This window comes from Haliotis cracherodii, unplaced genomic scaffold (assembly GCF_022045235.1).
Source record: "Haliotis cracherodii isolate W230 unplaced genomic scaffold, xgHalCrac1.p SCAF_3, whole genome shotgun sequence".
NCBI classification, from domain to species: domain Eukaryota; kingdom Metazoa; phylum Mollusca; class Gastropoda; order Lepetellida; family Haliotidae; genus Haliotis; species Haliotis cracherodii.
Genome location: NW_027266286.1, coordinates 23,939,614 through 23,954,284, shown reverse-complemented (window position 1 = coordinate 23,954,284; position 14,671 = coordinate 23,939,614). Strand labels below are relative to the sequence as shown.

Sequence of the window (14,671 nt, the reverse complement as noted above, 5' to 3'; positions counted from 1 at the left end):
CAAATAGCATAAAACAATTCCTGAATCAGTCCAAGTTCTGGTCTTGCTCGTTGCTGATTTCAAAGGTAATTCACAAAGTTCACCACTTTGGCGTGGTGTATAGGTAGATAGAACACTAATCTATAGATGTAAACACATTTGAAGATAAATCTGTGTGTTTAAAGTTGATTTTGACGGCCCGGGCCAAGTCGGACCCAACACAAGCAAAACACTTCTGATAGAGACTATGTTGAGAATGTAGAGAGAAAAGGGCTTCACTTTGAGCCCCTTGTTTTCTTTAAGTACAGCGATCTGAGACACTATAAAGTGGTATTTAGGTAGATAGAACACTTATCTACAGATGTGAATCCATTTGATGATACATCTGTGAGGTTTAAGTTGATTTTGACAGCCCGGGCCAAGTCGGACCGAACATTTCTGACTTGGATTTTCTTAAGAAAATAAGTAAAAATGCCTCACTTTAACGGCGCAGATTTCTTTAAATGCGATACACCTGGACATTATAAAGTGGTGTATAGGTAGATAGAACACTCATCTATAGATGTAAACACATTTGAAGATAAATCTGTGTGTTTAAAGTTGATTTTGACGGCCCGGGCCAAGACGGACCCAACACAAGCAAAACACTTCTGATAGAGACTATGTTGAGAATGTAGAGAGAAAAGGGCTTCACTTTGAGCACCTTGTTTTCTTTAAGTACAGCGATCTGAGACACTATAAAGTAGTATTTAGGTAGATAGAACACTAATCTATAGATGTGAATCCATTTGATGATACATCTGTGAGGTTTAAGTTGATTTTGACAGCCCGGGCCAAGTCGGATCGAACATTTCTGACTTGGATTTTCTTAAGAAAATAAGTAAAAATGCCTCACTTTAACGGCGCAGATTTCTTTAAATGCGATACACCTGGACATTATAAAGTGGTGTATAGGTAGATAGAACACTAATCTATAGATGTAAACACATTTGAAGATAAATCTATGTGTTTAAAGTTGATTTTGACGGCCCGGGCCAAGTCGGACCCAACACAAGCAAAACACTTCTGATAGAGACTATGTTGAGAATGTAGAGAGAAAAGGGCTTCACTTTGAGCCCCTTGTTTTCTTTAAGTACAGCAATCTGAGACACTATAAAGTGGTATTTAGGTAGATAGAACACTAATCTATAGATCTGAATCCATTTGATGATACATCTGTGAGGTTTAAGTTGATTTTGACAGCCCGGGCCAAGTCGGACCGAACATTTCTGACTTGGATTTTCTTAAGAAAATAAGTAAAAATGCCTCACTTTAACGGCGCAGATTTCTTTAAATGCGATACACCTGGACATTATAAAGTGGTGTATAGGTAGATAGAACACTCATCTATAGATGTGAACACATTTGAAGATAAATCTGTGTGTTTAAAGTTGATTTTGACGGCCCGGGCCAAGTGGGACCCAACAAAAGCAAAACACTTCTGATAGAGACTATGTTGAGAATGTAGAGAGAAAAGGGCTTCACTTTGAGCCCCTTGTTTTCTTTAAGTACAGCGATCTGAGACACTATAAAGTGGTATTTAGGTAGATAGAACACTAATCTATAGATGTGAATCCATTTGATGATACATCTGTGAGGTTTAAGTTGGTTTTGACAGCCCGGGCCAAGTCGGACCGAACATTTCTGACTTGGATTTTCTTAAGAAAATAAGTAAAAATGCCTCACTTTAACGGCGCAGATTTCTTTAAATGCGATACACCTGGACATTATAAAGTGGTGTATAGGTAGATAGAACACTAATCTATAGATGTAAACACATTTGAAGATAAATCTGTGTGTTTAAAGTTGATTTTGACGGCCCGGGCCAAGACGGACCCAACACAAGCAAAACACTTCTGATAGAGACTATGTTGAGAATGTAGAGAGAAAAGGGCTTCACTTTGAGCACCTTGTTTTCTTTAAGTACAGCGATCTGAGACACTATAAAGTAGTATTTAGGTAGATAGAACACTAATCTATAGATGTGAATCCATTTGATGATACATCTGTGAGGTTTAAGTTGATTTTGACAGCCCGGGCCAAGTCGGATCGAACATTTCTGACTTGGATTTTCTTAAGAAAATAAGTAAAAATGCCTCACTTTAACGGCGCAGATTTCTTTAAATGCGATACACCTGGACATTATAAAGTGGTGTATAGGTAGATAGAACACTAATCTATAGATGTAAACACATTTGAAGATAAATCTATGTGTTTAAAGTTGATTTTGACGGCCCGGGCCAAGTCGGACCCAACACAAGCAAAACACTTCTGATAGAGACTATGTTGAGAATGTAGAGAGAAAAGGGCTTCACTTTGAGCCCCTTGTTTTCTTTAAGTACAGCAATCTGAGACACTATAAAGTGGTATTTAGGTAGATAGAACACTAATCTATAGATGTGAATCCATTTGATGATACATCTGTGAGGTTTAAGTTGATTTTGACAGCCCGGGCCAAGTCGGACCGAACATTTCTGACTTGGATTTTCTTAAGAAAATAAGTAAAAATGCCTCACTTTAACGGCGCAGATTTCTTTAAATGCGATACACCTGGACATTATAAAGTGGTGTATAGGTAGATAGAACACTCATCTATAGATGTGAACACATTTGAAGATAAATCTGTGTGTTTAAAGTTGATTTTGACGGCCCGGGCCAAGTGGGACCCAACAAAAGCAAAACACTTCTGATAGAGACTATGTTGAGAATGTAGAGAGAAAAGGGCTTCACTTTGAGCCCCTTGTTTTCTTTAAGTACAGCGAACTGAGACACTATAAAGTGGTATTTAGGTAGATAGAACACTAATCTATAGATGTGAATCCATTTGATGATACATCTGTGAGGTTTAAGTTGGTTTTGACAGCCCGGGCCAAGTCGGACCGAACATTTCTGACTTGGATTTTCTTAAGAAAATAAGTAAAAATGCCTCACTTTAACGGCGCAGATTTCTTTAAATGCGATACACCTGGACATTATAAAGTGGTGTATAGGTAGATAGAACACTAATCTATAGATGTAAACACATTTGAAGATAAATCTGTGTGTTTAAAGTTGATTTTGACGGCCCGGGCCAAGACGGACCCAACACAAGCAAAACACTTCTGATAGAGACTATGTTGAGAATGTAGAGAGAAAAGGGCTTCACTTTGAGCACCTTGTTTTCTTTAAGTACAGCGATCTGAGACACTATAAAGTGGTATTTAGGTAGATATAACACTTATCTACAGATGTGAATCCATTTGATGATACATCTGTGAGGTTTAAAGTTGATTTTGACGGCCCGGGCCAAATCGGACCCAACACAAGCAAAACACTTCTGATAGAGACTATGTTGAGAATGTAGAGAGAAAAGGGCTTCACTTTGAGCACCTTGTTTTCTTTAAGTACAGCGATCTGAGACACTATAAAGTGGTATTTAGGTAGATATAACACTAATCTATAGATGTAAACACATTTGAAGATAAATCTGTGTGTTTAAAGTTGATTTTGACGGCCCGGGCCAAGTGGGACCCAACACAAGCCAAACACTTCTGATAGAGACTATGTTGAGAAAAGGGCTTCACTTTGAGCACCTTGTTTTCTTTAATTACAGCCATTTGTGACATTATAAAATGGTATTTAGGTAGATATAACACTAATCTGTAGATGTGAATCCATTTGATGATACATCTGTGAGGCGTAAGTTGATTTTGACAGCCCGGGCCAAGTCGGACCGAACACTTGTGTGACTGTTGAGAGTATAGAGAGAAGAGGTCTACTTTAACCAACGTGTCTGCTTTAAATACGACGATCAGTGACATTATAAAGTAGTAGTTACTTATATATAGTACGTTCCTATAAATATAAACGCTATGCCGACAGATGGAAATTTGTATCACGATATCTAGAAGTATTTGATACGTTTCAAATCTTATTTCGTTTAACGATTGCTCTTTTACATGTTACCAAGATCAGCGACGCTTACACACAGCTCCACTTTCTTGTTTTCAAGCGATTTACTCCGAATTGCTTATTTATGTTGCACTTTTTTGTTTGGTGATTGTTCATTAATGTCATGTGTGTATGTTTCATCAATTATGTGTAGGTATGATCGCCGATAATGAAGTAATTAGCCAGTAACACTTTGGCCCGTCTTGGCCCGGCCCGGCCCGACTTTTAGGCAATCCCCTCAATGATCAGCTGATCCCAAGAAGCCCAATTTCACAGCATTACACCTGAGATGACGTGACATGAGTCAGCTGACCTAGAACAGTGATATTATTTCCTGTTTTACATACCGTATGTTGTCAGTGAATTCCTTAACCTGTTGAATTGTTAATCATGATTGAATTCTGTTTGTAGTTTTATGTATACAGATACAGTTGTTAAGTTGGTGCTCGTACGACTTCATTGACCTTCTCACAGAAACGTCCAGCAGTTCATAACATAGACTTTCTGTCGGCAGGAGTGGTGTAAACTTATTACGTACGATCATTGTTATTTAAAGTTTGTGATAATGCTACGGCCGCGTTAGTGATGAAAGCTCTCGTAAAATACCACAATACAAACCAACGAAAAGAAGCTCTCGCTGTCAAAATATATCCAAGCGTTTCAGAGCCGTTATCGCTCGAGTTGTGTTGAAGGAAAACGGGGCTTTAAAACCCAGAAATTAAAGGGGATGCAATGCCATAGTTTAATCACTTACTCTCATCATTTGTTAGATATTGCCTATATACTTGTATGTATGGAAGAAACTATAGAAAGAATTGTAAGGAAATAAGTAGCGAATCCATTGATAAGTGTATATCACTGAAGATCTTTATACAATGAATTACTGCAATTTAAAGGTCCAAAGTTGAAAACTGTAAGGACCTCTTTGATAAATTTTAAATTATCATTCATGGTCTGTCAGCTAAATACACGGTTTGGTTAAAAGTCGCCATCCTATGTAACGTTTAAAGGTTTTCTTTCAACATGAAGCCGACACATGGTGATATAACTGATATATTCATAGCAGCTTTAACATCCAACCCTATATAATTACTCAACATAGTGTCAAATTTCAGAAATACAGCGTCGTTTGGTAAACAGATGTCAGAATTCCTGATGGAATTGAGCCTTGTCTCATTAACAGATACAACTTCAAATACTAAAGCATTAAACACATATCCTCAAAATCTGTTGTTTCTCCTTCATTCAGCGCCCGCCACCGTTGTCTAGTGGTAGAGCGACCGTCTTGAGAGCGGAAGGTCCGTGGTTCGATCCCCGGTCGCGTCATATCTCTAGTCCGGAGAAGTAGAAGCAGAAACACACACACACACACACACACACACACACACACACGTGCAACCATTTCGCTATATAAATGCAATTATCTTGTACGCGATGTTAAACCCCATTTCACCTCACCTGACACTGTTAATACTGTACTTTGTAATATGTCATAAGGAAATTATGAAAAATAGTGCTACGCCACTGAATGAGTGAGTATGGTTTTACGCCGTTTTTAGCAATATTCCAGCAATATCACGGCGGGGGACACCAGAAATGGGCTTCACACATTGTACCCATGTCGGGAATCGAACCCGGGTCTTCGGCGTGACGAGTTAACGCTTTAACCACTAGGCTACCCGACCGCCCCGCTACGCCACTGAAGCTCATAATGATAATTAATAACAGTTTAAAATGCTAACAACAGCCACGTGAACTTAACAACACTTGATATTAATTAGCATTGATATTCAAATATGTCCTGCTAATATTGAGAAAGAAGGATCAAATTTGAACACTTTTTTTATCTGCAACACAGCCTTTTAGTAAATAAAAACCCATATTGGCAGGCATCGACTGAATATCAGAATATTCCCGTCTGCCAAATCTGAGACAAATGATCATGGACCACAATGTTACAGCATATACAGGTATGGGACCAGTCCCATCTACGCCATTCCTCTTATGTGACACCCTGATACTATCTGATAGTGATTCATAAACACATGCTTACGATATAGTCGGAATCGTACACTCGACTTTGTAGAGAATTCTATTGGATGTGGAAAGACTTTTGTCGCTTTTTTGTGTAATGGTAATATTACATTCGACTTAAAATGGAAACCAAAGTTTAGACATATTTACGCTAAATAACACAATTCCAGCTTGAATGTGTTCTTCAACGCGGTGGTTGTGCGTGGCGCTAAAATTATTTTGCATTATTATGTACAGATTATTAAATATAAATGCATAAGAGAGGGTTTGGGTGATCCCGGCACAGTCACGCTGGTTGGGCTCATCATCGTCTCAGAGCCCTTGCCCCCTCTACACGCCGCCCAGAAAGCAAATGGGACTTCTCCGAGGAAGCGTTGCCTGGTCGAACCCACCCAGAACTCCCCAACACTGCAGCCTTGTGCATTACCCAGATCGTCAGAAGGGCTGTATTGCTGGCAGCAAACCCCGGTACTCTCACAATGTCAGTCAACAGATTTGGAGGTATCAAACCTAAGGCACCCAGAAAAATAGGGAGTCGAACAACACTTTGTACTTGGGATGCAAGTGGGACATTTCGAAAGTGAGGTCAGCTTATTTGCCGTGTTTTCCGGAATCTGGTCAATCACATTAGTGTCAAAAGGGGCAGAAATTGCATGATATAAATGATTTCATTGTATTTATCCAAAAGGACAAGATCAGGTTTGTTGGCCTCGATAGGTTTGAGGCTGTATACGGGTCTATTCCAAAGAATTTTGTATGTAATATTTTCCATGGATTATTATTATTATTATTAATATTAATATTATTATTATTATTACTATTTATTTTTTTATTTATTTATTATCAGTTTTATCTTTAAAAGAGTTAATATCATATTCAAAATACAATGTCATTGTGTGAATAATTAGCAACGCAAATTGACGTCATTATGTGTTTAGAGTTGGGGACAGGTAGAAACACAATTCAGTATTGAAGGGTTTTGATAGAATTGCCTCATGGAGAAACTCACTGGCCTGTGATTATTTCTGTAACTGTAGTACTGCTGATGCAGCTTTAAGCAATATTACTCACTCACTCACTGAAGGTGTATAGTTTTGTTTCCAGCTTTCGGACACATTAATGTTTTCATCATCATTGGAGATTCATGCACACAATTTCTTTTGTGAAATTATATTGAGCATGTTGAGGGTTTTATTATAAAGTACATACGAAACTGTAACAACGGGAGATGACTCAGACTTTGTGTATGTAAATTACATAGCATTTCAAGCTCAAGTCATAAGTTTGCTAAATGCTACTTGGAGAATGAAGAGCATGAAAGAAGCATGACCAAAGGATTACTAACGTGCGCATGGGCCTTGACCTTATGATATTACGCATGCGCACGGACAGTGTCTAAAACGCGAGAACACGAGAACGCGTTCTCGTGTTTTGGGCATATTTACCTCGTTTCCAAAGGTCGAGATCGCGAGAATGTCCCTTACAGTATTCCATAGTTATCACCAGATAAACTGGGGTTTGTTTCGATGGAATTCTTGGATGATATAACCCTGTATTTTTAGATCATTCCTTTGCCCAATGAGGAATACATGTCGTACGACATAATTTTGGTATGTTTTCTCCTCGAACATTTTCCGAAGTATTTGCCGACGATGATAATGGTCAGCAGAGCTGTGGACAATAAATACAACGTCCACCTCTGAGACCCCTGGGCACAGCTGTGTGTTCTCAAGACCCACCTCATCAATACGTTGTAGTCGTTTATTGCGATATTCGTTTACCACGTTGGTGTTTATAATACCTATTATTATATGTAATAATCGTGTCAGGTTTATATTAGATGAACGACCACGGTGATGCAGGTCTCAGACGTTTCCCACTTTGGTGAAACACATGAGGCGCGGGTATGGTACTGACAAACTTAGAAACATAATCAGGACGAATATGGGATCTGATTTGTCAGTGACAGCATAATCTTGCATAGGACGTAGCTGATAATGATCGTCGACCATTGTAAAGATTGACGAACGGCAAAGTCATCCAAGAAAATACAGAATGGTTTTTCATCGAAATGACCTGGAATAATTCGTTAATTCAGACATATGAATGTGTGTGTCGGTATGTGTTGGTATGATACCTGCAAACAAGTTCAGGGTAAAGTCATTAATATGAAAACATAATATGTAAACAGCAAAACCAAACACAGAAAAACAGCTTAATGTAGAAGAAAGGTGACGAAGGTCGAAGATGATTACCACTTTGGTGAAACCGACAAGCACGAGTATGTAATTGGATTCGAACCGACTGCCAATAGAACCTGCCACGGCATAAGGAATCGACTATGTGGGGAAAGGAGGTGTTATGTGTTAAAATGAAATCGCTAAAAACAAATGTGTTGAGGAAAAAAAACCAATTTTATCATATGTCATTTGCAAACTCTATTGTCAAAATAGCGTCTTGTCCTCTCAAAAAACGTACTTTAACATAATACTTTCTAGAATGGAAATAGAAATAGTTTGATATGTCAGACATGATTTCCTTATTATTAGATTTGAATGGCACACCGATATCATCTCTATTAATGTATTGTTTGATATCCACATCCACGATGGCTGTGGTTCTAATACATATATAAAGTCAGTCACTGCATGTCACGGCTGGGCAATTGACCAATCAATGGTTTCACATCTCGTACCTACTACCAGTGCAATGTTTATTCAAAAATTAATGGGAATAATACATATAAGATGTATTTTAGATAAATACCTAATAGACAGACAGAGAATGTGTTCGAGAAAATGTGTCATGTTAATAGTATGTTTTCGAATAGTTTGCTTACACTTTGATACCTGCAGACACCTGCTTTATGAAATCACGTGAACGAAGCCACGTCACGTGACACACAGAAGGCCAACAACCAGGAAGTGGAGGGCAGACAGTCGGGTCACAGCGGTGTTGTTATTGTGGTAAGTCACCCATTTAGATTTCATTTTGTAACAATAATTTGTTGTGATGTTAGCAGAGATTTCCTATCATTATGGAAAGGTTTTGTCGTGTTTTACCTATGTTATTATGCAAGGACAGCGGTTTCACTTTGATACAGAAAGTAGACTTGGTGTCAACATATCCCAACATATCCAAATAGGATTACATCTGTATATTTCTGTATAATGTCAGTTAGCTGATGAAATATTATCGTTGATAAAGGCTACCAACTCTCGGTGCCTTTGTACAAAACATAAGTATCATCAGCATTGAATAGCATAGAGCTCCAAAGACAGACTGGGTCAGTCGATCAAGGCTTCGTGACGATATACAAGTAATCACATGGGTTATGTCCCTTTAAACAACCCGCGATATCCACTTGAATGGAATGCAGCTGCATGACTTGGGCCGTGGGGAGAGGAGAAGATGGGTATGTTAGTCCGTTGTTCTTGGCTGCCTGACTGCGTATGTGCGTGCGTGCGTGTGTGTGTAACACAAAGATAACGATTTGAGACAAATGGATAGCATTCCTGATGGCCGTTTAACACAGCAATATTCCATCTAGACAAAACAATCCGGTAATTGATATTATATGCAACGTTTGACAAGTACGATGATACACAATCAAGCAAGTCATCGAGCCTGATCACCTGTTCCATTAAGTCGTCTCTTTCTACCTATTTTAACCTGAAATTTAACATCTTCAGTTTCATGTTCCGATTATGTTTTAATGTACAAACATGTACGCACACGTTTGGCGCGTAACATTCAATGCTTTATGCGCTTCTGCCACCATCTAACAGTTATCTTAACTGTATGTGCTAATATTTCTTATACATATAAAGTTCTACGGAAGTGACACGATTAACGGATTTCAGTGAAAAGTGGACCTAGAATAAATACAGCCCTGATACTGCTGGATGTTTTGTTAAAATGTAACCAATAACAAGGTGAACCAAATCTTGCAAAACAGGCACGTGTTATTTTATGTAATTTTTTCATTACATTAACCTGAGTACTGTTTCCTGAACAGAGATCGGTGACATCCGAGTGAGTGAGTGAGTGAGGGAGGGAGGGAGGGAGTGAGTTAGTGGGTGAGTGAGCAACATTGACGTATATACAAAACTTCACAAGGTGCCTGGGGCGGTCGGGTAGCCTAGTGGTAAAAGCGTTCGCTCGTCACGCCAAAGACCCGGGTTCGATTCCCGACATCGGTACAATGTTTGAAGCCCATTTCCAGTATCCCCCGCCGTGATATTGCTGGAATATTGCTAAAAGCGGTGTAAAACCGTACTCACTCACTCACTCACAAGGGGCTATTTTTAAATAGTGGATAAAAAACTACGTCCTTTGGTCTCGTGGTGTACAATCCGTTTCAGCTTGAAAAATCCCGTACACCTCACTAGTGACACATGTTACTCATATTAGTATAAGAACTTGACACAGGGGTTTAAATGTTTCTACACCAGAACCTTATGCAAATTGAAATAAAACCATAGTGGAAACGACTTTGTTCTTCTGGTTCGGTTTAAACTCATTCACATGTATTTTTTGTCTACACACTTTATGGTTAAAATCATTGTTCTTAAAAGCAATATATCCAGGCATCACTTCACCAAATACGTGTTTTTCATTTATAATTAATTTCCAGTCTCTCCACTCAATGATGTGTGCATGTACATTGTGTGTCAGATGAATGTATGGAACTAAAGTTACAACAGTTATCCCCCTTTACCCACAGCTGCACTGAAGTGGGTACCGCAGATCGACGTGTGGCGAGGTGTTTTCTGGTGAAGATAATATTAACTCTAACTGCACCTATCGAATTAGATGTTACGTCATTAGATGTCGGGATCGATACATTCATTTACATGTTTTATTCAGGCAAGTCGGTGTTGTTTGTTTCAGACGATATCCTTTCTGCAGCTACATGTGCATCAATATTTTTCAGCCATATGTTTTACTTCAGATGGCGACCGCTGAGAAACTAACAGACAACCACCTCACCTGTGTCATCTGTACAGAGGTGTTCACAGACCCTGCCACACTTGAATGTAATCACACATTCTGTAAGTCTTGTCTACTGAAATACACCAACACCCAGCCTGATGCAATACAAGCCAAGTGCATCCCATGTCCCTCATGTAGACAACCGACGAAGGTGACCAACCCTGACAGTCCAGTAGAAGAGTGGGTCGGTCAGCTGAAACCAAGCCACGTTATCCAGGGGCTGATGGACGACTTTGGACCCGGGGCAGAAGGTAACTATTTGATAACTAAGTAACTAAGTTCACTTAGTACAACCAAGCATTTATAGAAGGATGTATTAGGTTTAATCTAATCGTGAAACGGAATTGTATTTGGTAGTGATATATGTAGAACTAATGAATTGATAAACTCCATGAATGTGTAATCAGATGTGATTTTTTTCTTGAAAACAGCAGTATTGGTTTTTTTATCATCTTATTGCTCTCCTGTAAACTCAAAACATTATCCCAAATATATTTTGGACATTTTGATTGACTTTGTTTTCAGATACATTTGTCATAAATTTCAACCATGGAGCCTCTGTCAATAGATCCTATCATATGCTTATAATATACAAATTGTGAAAATTTTGTCAAGATATTTCATTATAATGATGTATGTGTACCTTTATCCAGAAACACAGGTTGATATTTGTCATTACAGTTGCCGATGCAAATGTCTGCAGTGTTTGCAAACAACAAGGGAAGACAACTCCTGCCACATTGTGGTGTTCTGTCTGTGACGATGTCTTCTGTGATGGATGTCTAAAGATGCACAACATGATGCCAATGTCACGTGACCATGAAGTTGTGGATGTATCTGATGCCACCAAGAGAAAAGCTAAGCATCGCTTCATGTGTAAAACCCACAAAGACAAACAGCTAGAGTTGTTCTGTAAAGATTGTAGGATGGCCATTTGTCATACATGCTGCAGTATAAAACACAGGAAATGTGACGATGTCGATACTTTAGATAGAATGACCCCTATTGTGAGAGAACACCTGTCAAATCAAAACCAAGAACTGAAAATCAAAATGACAACTTCAGAAAATACAATTATCTTCAGGAAATCTCAAATCAAAGAAATAAATTCCAATGCGCAAAATATCAAAGATGATATCAGAAAAACACGACAGACAGTGGTAGACATGATTTTAAGGAAGGAGAAACAACTCCTTGATAAAGTCGACCAATCTTCTGACGAACAATTACATGCAATTCAAGCAGAAATAAAATCCGAGGAGATTGAGCTGCAGATGTACCAACAGCAGTATGAGTTCACAGCCAATGCTGTGACGTCCAACTGTGAGAGGGACATGTATGCCGTCTATGAGTCGGTGCGTGTGGCGTCTACAGACATCAGAGACACGGACAACAGACCAGCACCAGGAAGGGTTGTATTCACACACGACATAGACAACAGACCAGCGCCAGGAAGGGTTGTATTCACACACGACATGGACAACAGAACAGCGCCAGGAAGGGTTGTATTCACACACGACATGGACAAGCTGAGTAAAGCAGTGGGTGAGCTACAGCTGGGGGAGGTTGCAGTTGCCCGTGGTGTGAGTGACCGCCAGTCTACCCCTGTTCTACATCACACTATTGACTGTAAGGCGGACGGGGATAAGGAGGATCCGTTTTTGTGTGACGTCACAGTGTTATCTGTTGACGGTATAAATGTGACAATAGTTGCCGATTACAATAACAAGAGCCTCAAAACATGTTACACATCAAAACCAAACACGCATGTTAATCAGCTACTGCTTTCTAATAGACCGTTGCGAATAGCAAAGTTAAGTGAGAGTCAGGTAGCTGTCAGTGTTCCATGGAGTAAGCAAATAGTTACAGTGAATTTCACCCCAGAGCCTGTATTGCTGTCAACTATCGAAACAAGCAAGACGTACTACGCCCTGGCCTATCTGAGTCCTTCACAGCTGGTGGCAGGTACATATGGACAGTCTCACTCTGTGGACATACTGGACATGACAGGGAAGATACTGAAGTCTATCAACACGGGCGTCATAGAGAATCCAGACTATATCCATGTCACCAGTAATAACAACTTGATAGTCAGTGAAGGACGAGTTAACTCCCTTGTATCTGTGACCAGTGAAGGAGAAGCTGTTTTCACCTACACTCCCACAGGAGACAGAGCTTTGACAGGGCCTCAGGGTGTCACAACAACCAGCACAGGAGATATCCTGCTTGTAGACTGGGTCTCCCACAAGGGGATTCAGCTGACAGAGTCGGGGCGGTTTGTCAGAGATGTCCTCACACAACAGGATGGTCTGTCATGTCCTCGTGGTATCTATCTTGATGGGGACGGGTTTCTGTATGTTGCGTGTGACACATATGTAAAAGTATTCACATTTGTACAATCTGTACATAATCAAATAACATAAAACAATTCCTGAATCAGTCCAAAACCTGGTATTGCTGGTTGCTGATTTCAAAGGTAATTCACAAAGTTCACTCAATGATCAGCTGATCCCAAGAAGCCCAATCTCACAGCATTACACCTGACATCACGTGACACGAGTCAGCTGACCTAGAACAGTGATATTATTTCTTGTTTTACATATCGTATGTTTTCAGTGAATTCCTTAACCTGTTGAATTGTTAATCATGATTGAATTCTGTTTGTAGTTTTATGTATACAGATACATTTGTTAAGTTGGTGCTCGTACGTCTTCATTGACCTTTTCGCAGAAACGTCCAGCAGTTCATAACATAGACTTTCTGTCGGCAGGAGTGGTGTCAACTTATTACGTACGATCATTGTTATTTAAAGTTTGTGATAATGCTACGGCCGCGTTAGTGATGGAAGCTCCCGTAAAATATCACAACACACACCAACGAAAAGAAGCTCTCGCTGTCAAAATATATCCAAGCGTTTCAGAGCCGTTATCGCTCGAGTTGTGTTGAAGGAAAACGGGGCTTTAAAACCCAGAAATTAAAGGGGATGCGATGCCATAGTTTAATCACTTACTCTCATCATTTGTTAGATATTGCCTATATACTTGTATGTATGGAAGAAACTATAGAAAGAATTGTAAGGAAATAAGTAGCGAATCCATTGATAAGTGTATATCACTGAAGATCTTTATACAATGAATTACTGCAAAAACACAAGCATTAAACACATATCCTCACTATCTGTTGTTTCTCCTTCATTTAGCGCCCGCCACCGTTGTCTAGTGGTAGAGCGACCGTCTTGAGAGCGGAAGGTCCGTGGTTCGATCCCCGGTCGCGTCATATCTCTAGTCCGGGGAAGTAGAAGCAGAAACACACACACACACACACACACACACACACACACACACACACACACACACACACACGTGCAACCATTTCGCTATATAAATGCAATTATCTTGTACGCGATGTTAAACCCCATTTCACCTCACCTGACACTGTTAATACTGTACTTTGTAATATGTCATAAGGAAATTATGAAAAATAGTGCTACGCCACTGAAGCTCATTATGATAATTAATCAACTGTTTAAAAAGCTAACAACAGTCACGTGAACTTAACATTTGTCAGCATTGATATTCAAATATGTCCTGCTAATATTGAGAAAGAAGGATCAAATTTGAACACTTTTTGTATCTGCAACACAGCCTTTTATCAAATAAAAACCTATTATGGCAGGCATCGACACAGAGTATCA

The 14,671-nt window shown here is 39.4% G+C and overlaps 1 pseudogene; it reads left to right on the top strand.

Annotated features, from left to right (window-relative positions):
• The first annotated feature begins 8,889 nt into the window (after positions 1-8,889).
• LOC139473748 (uncharacterized) lies at positions 8,890-13,391 on the top strand (annotated as a pseudogene).
• Positions 13,392-14,671: the final 1,280 nt, after the last annotated feature.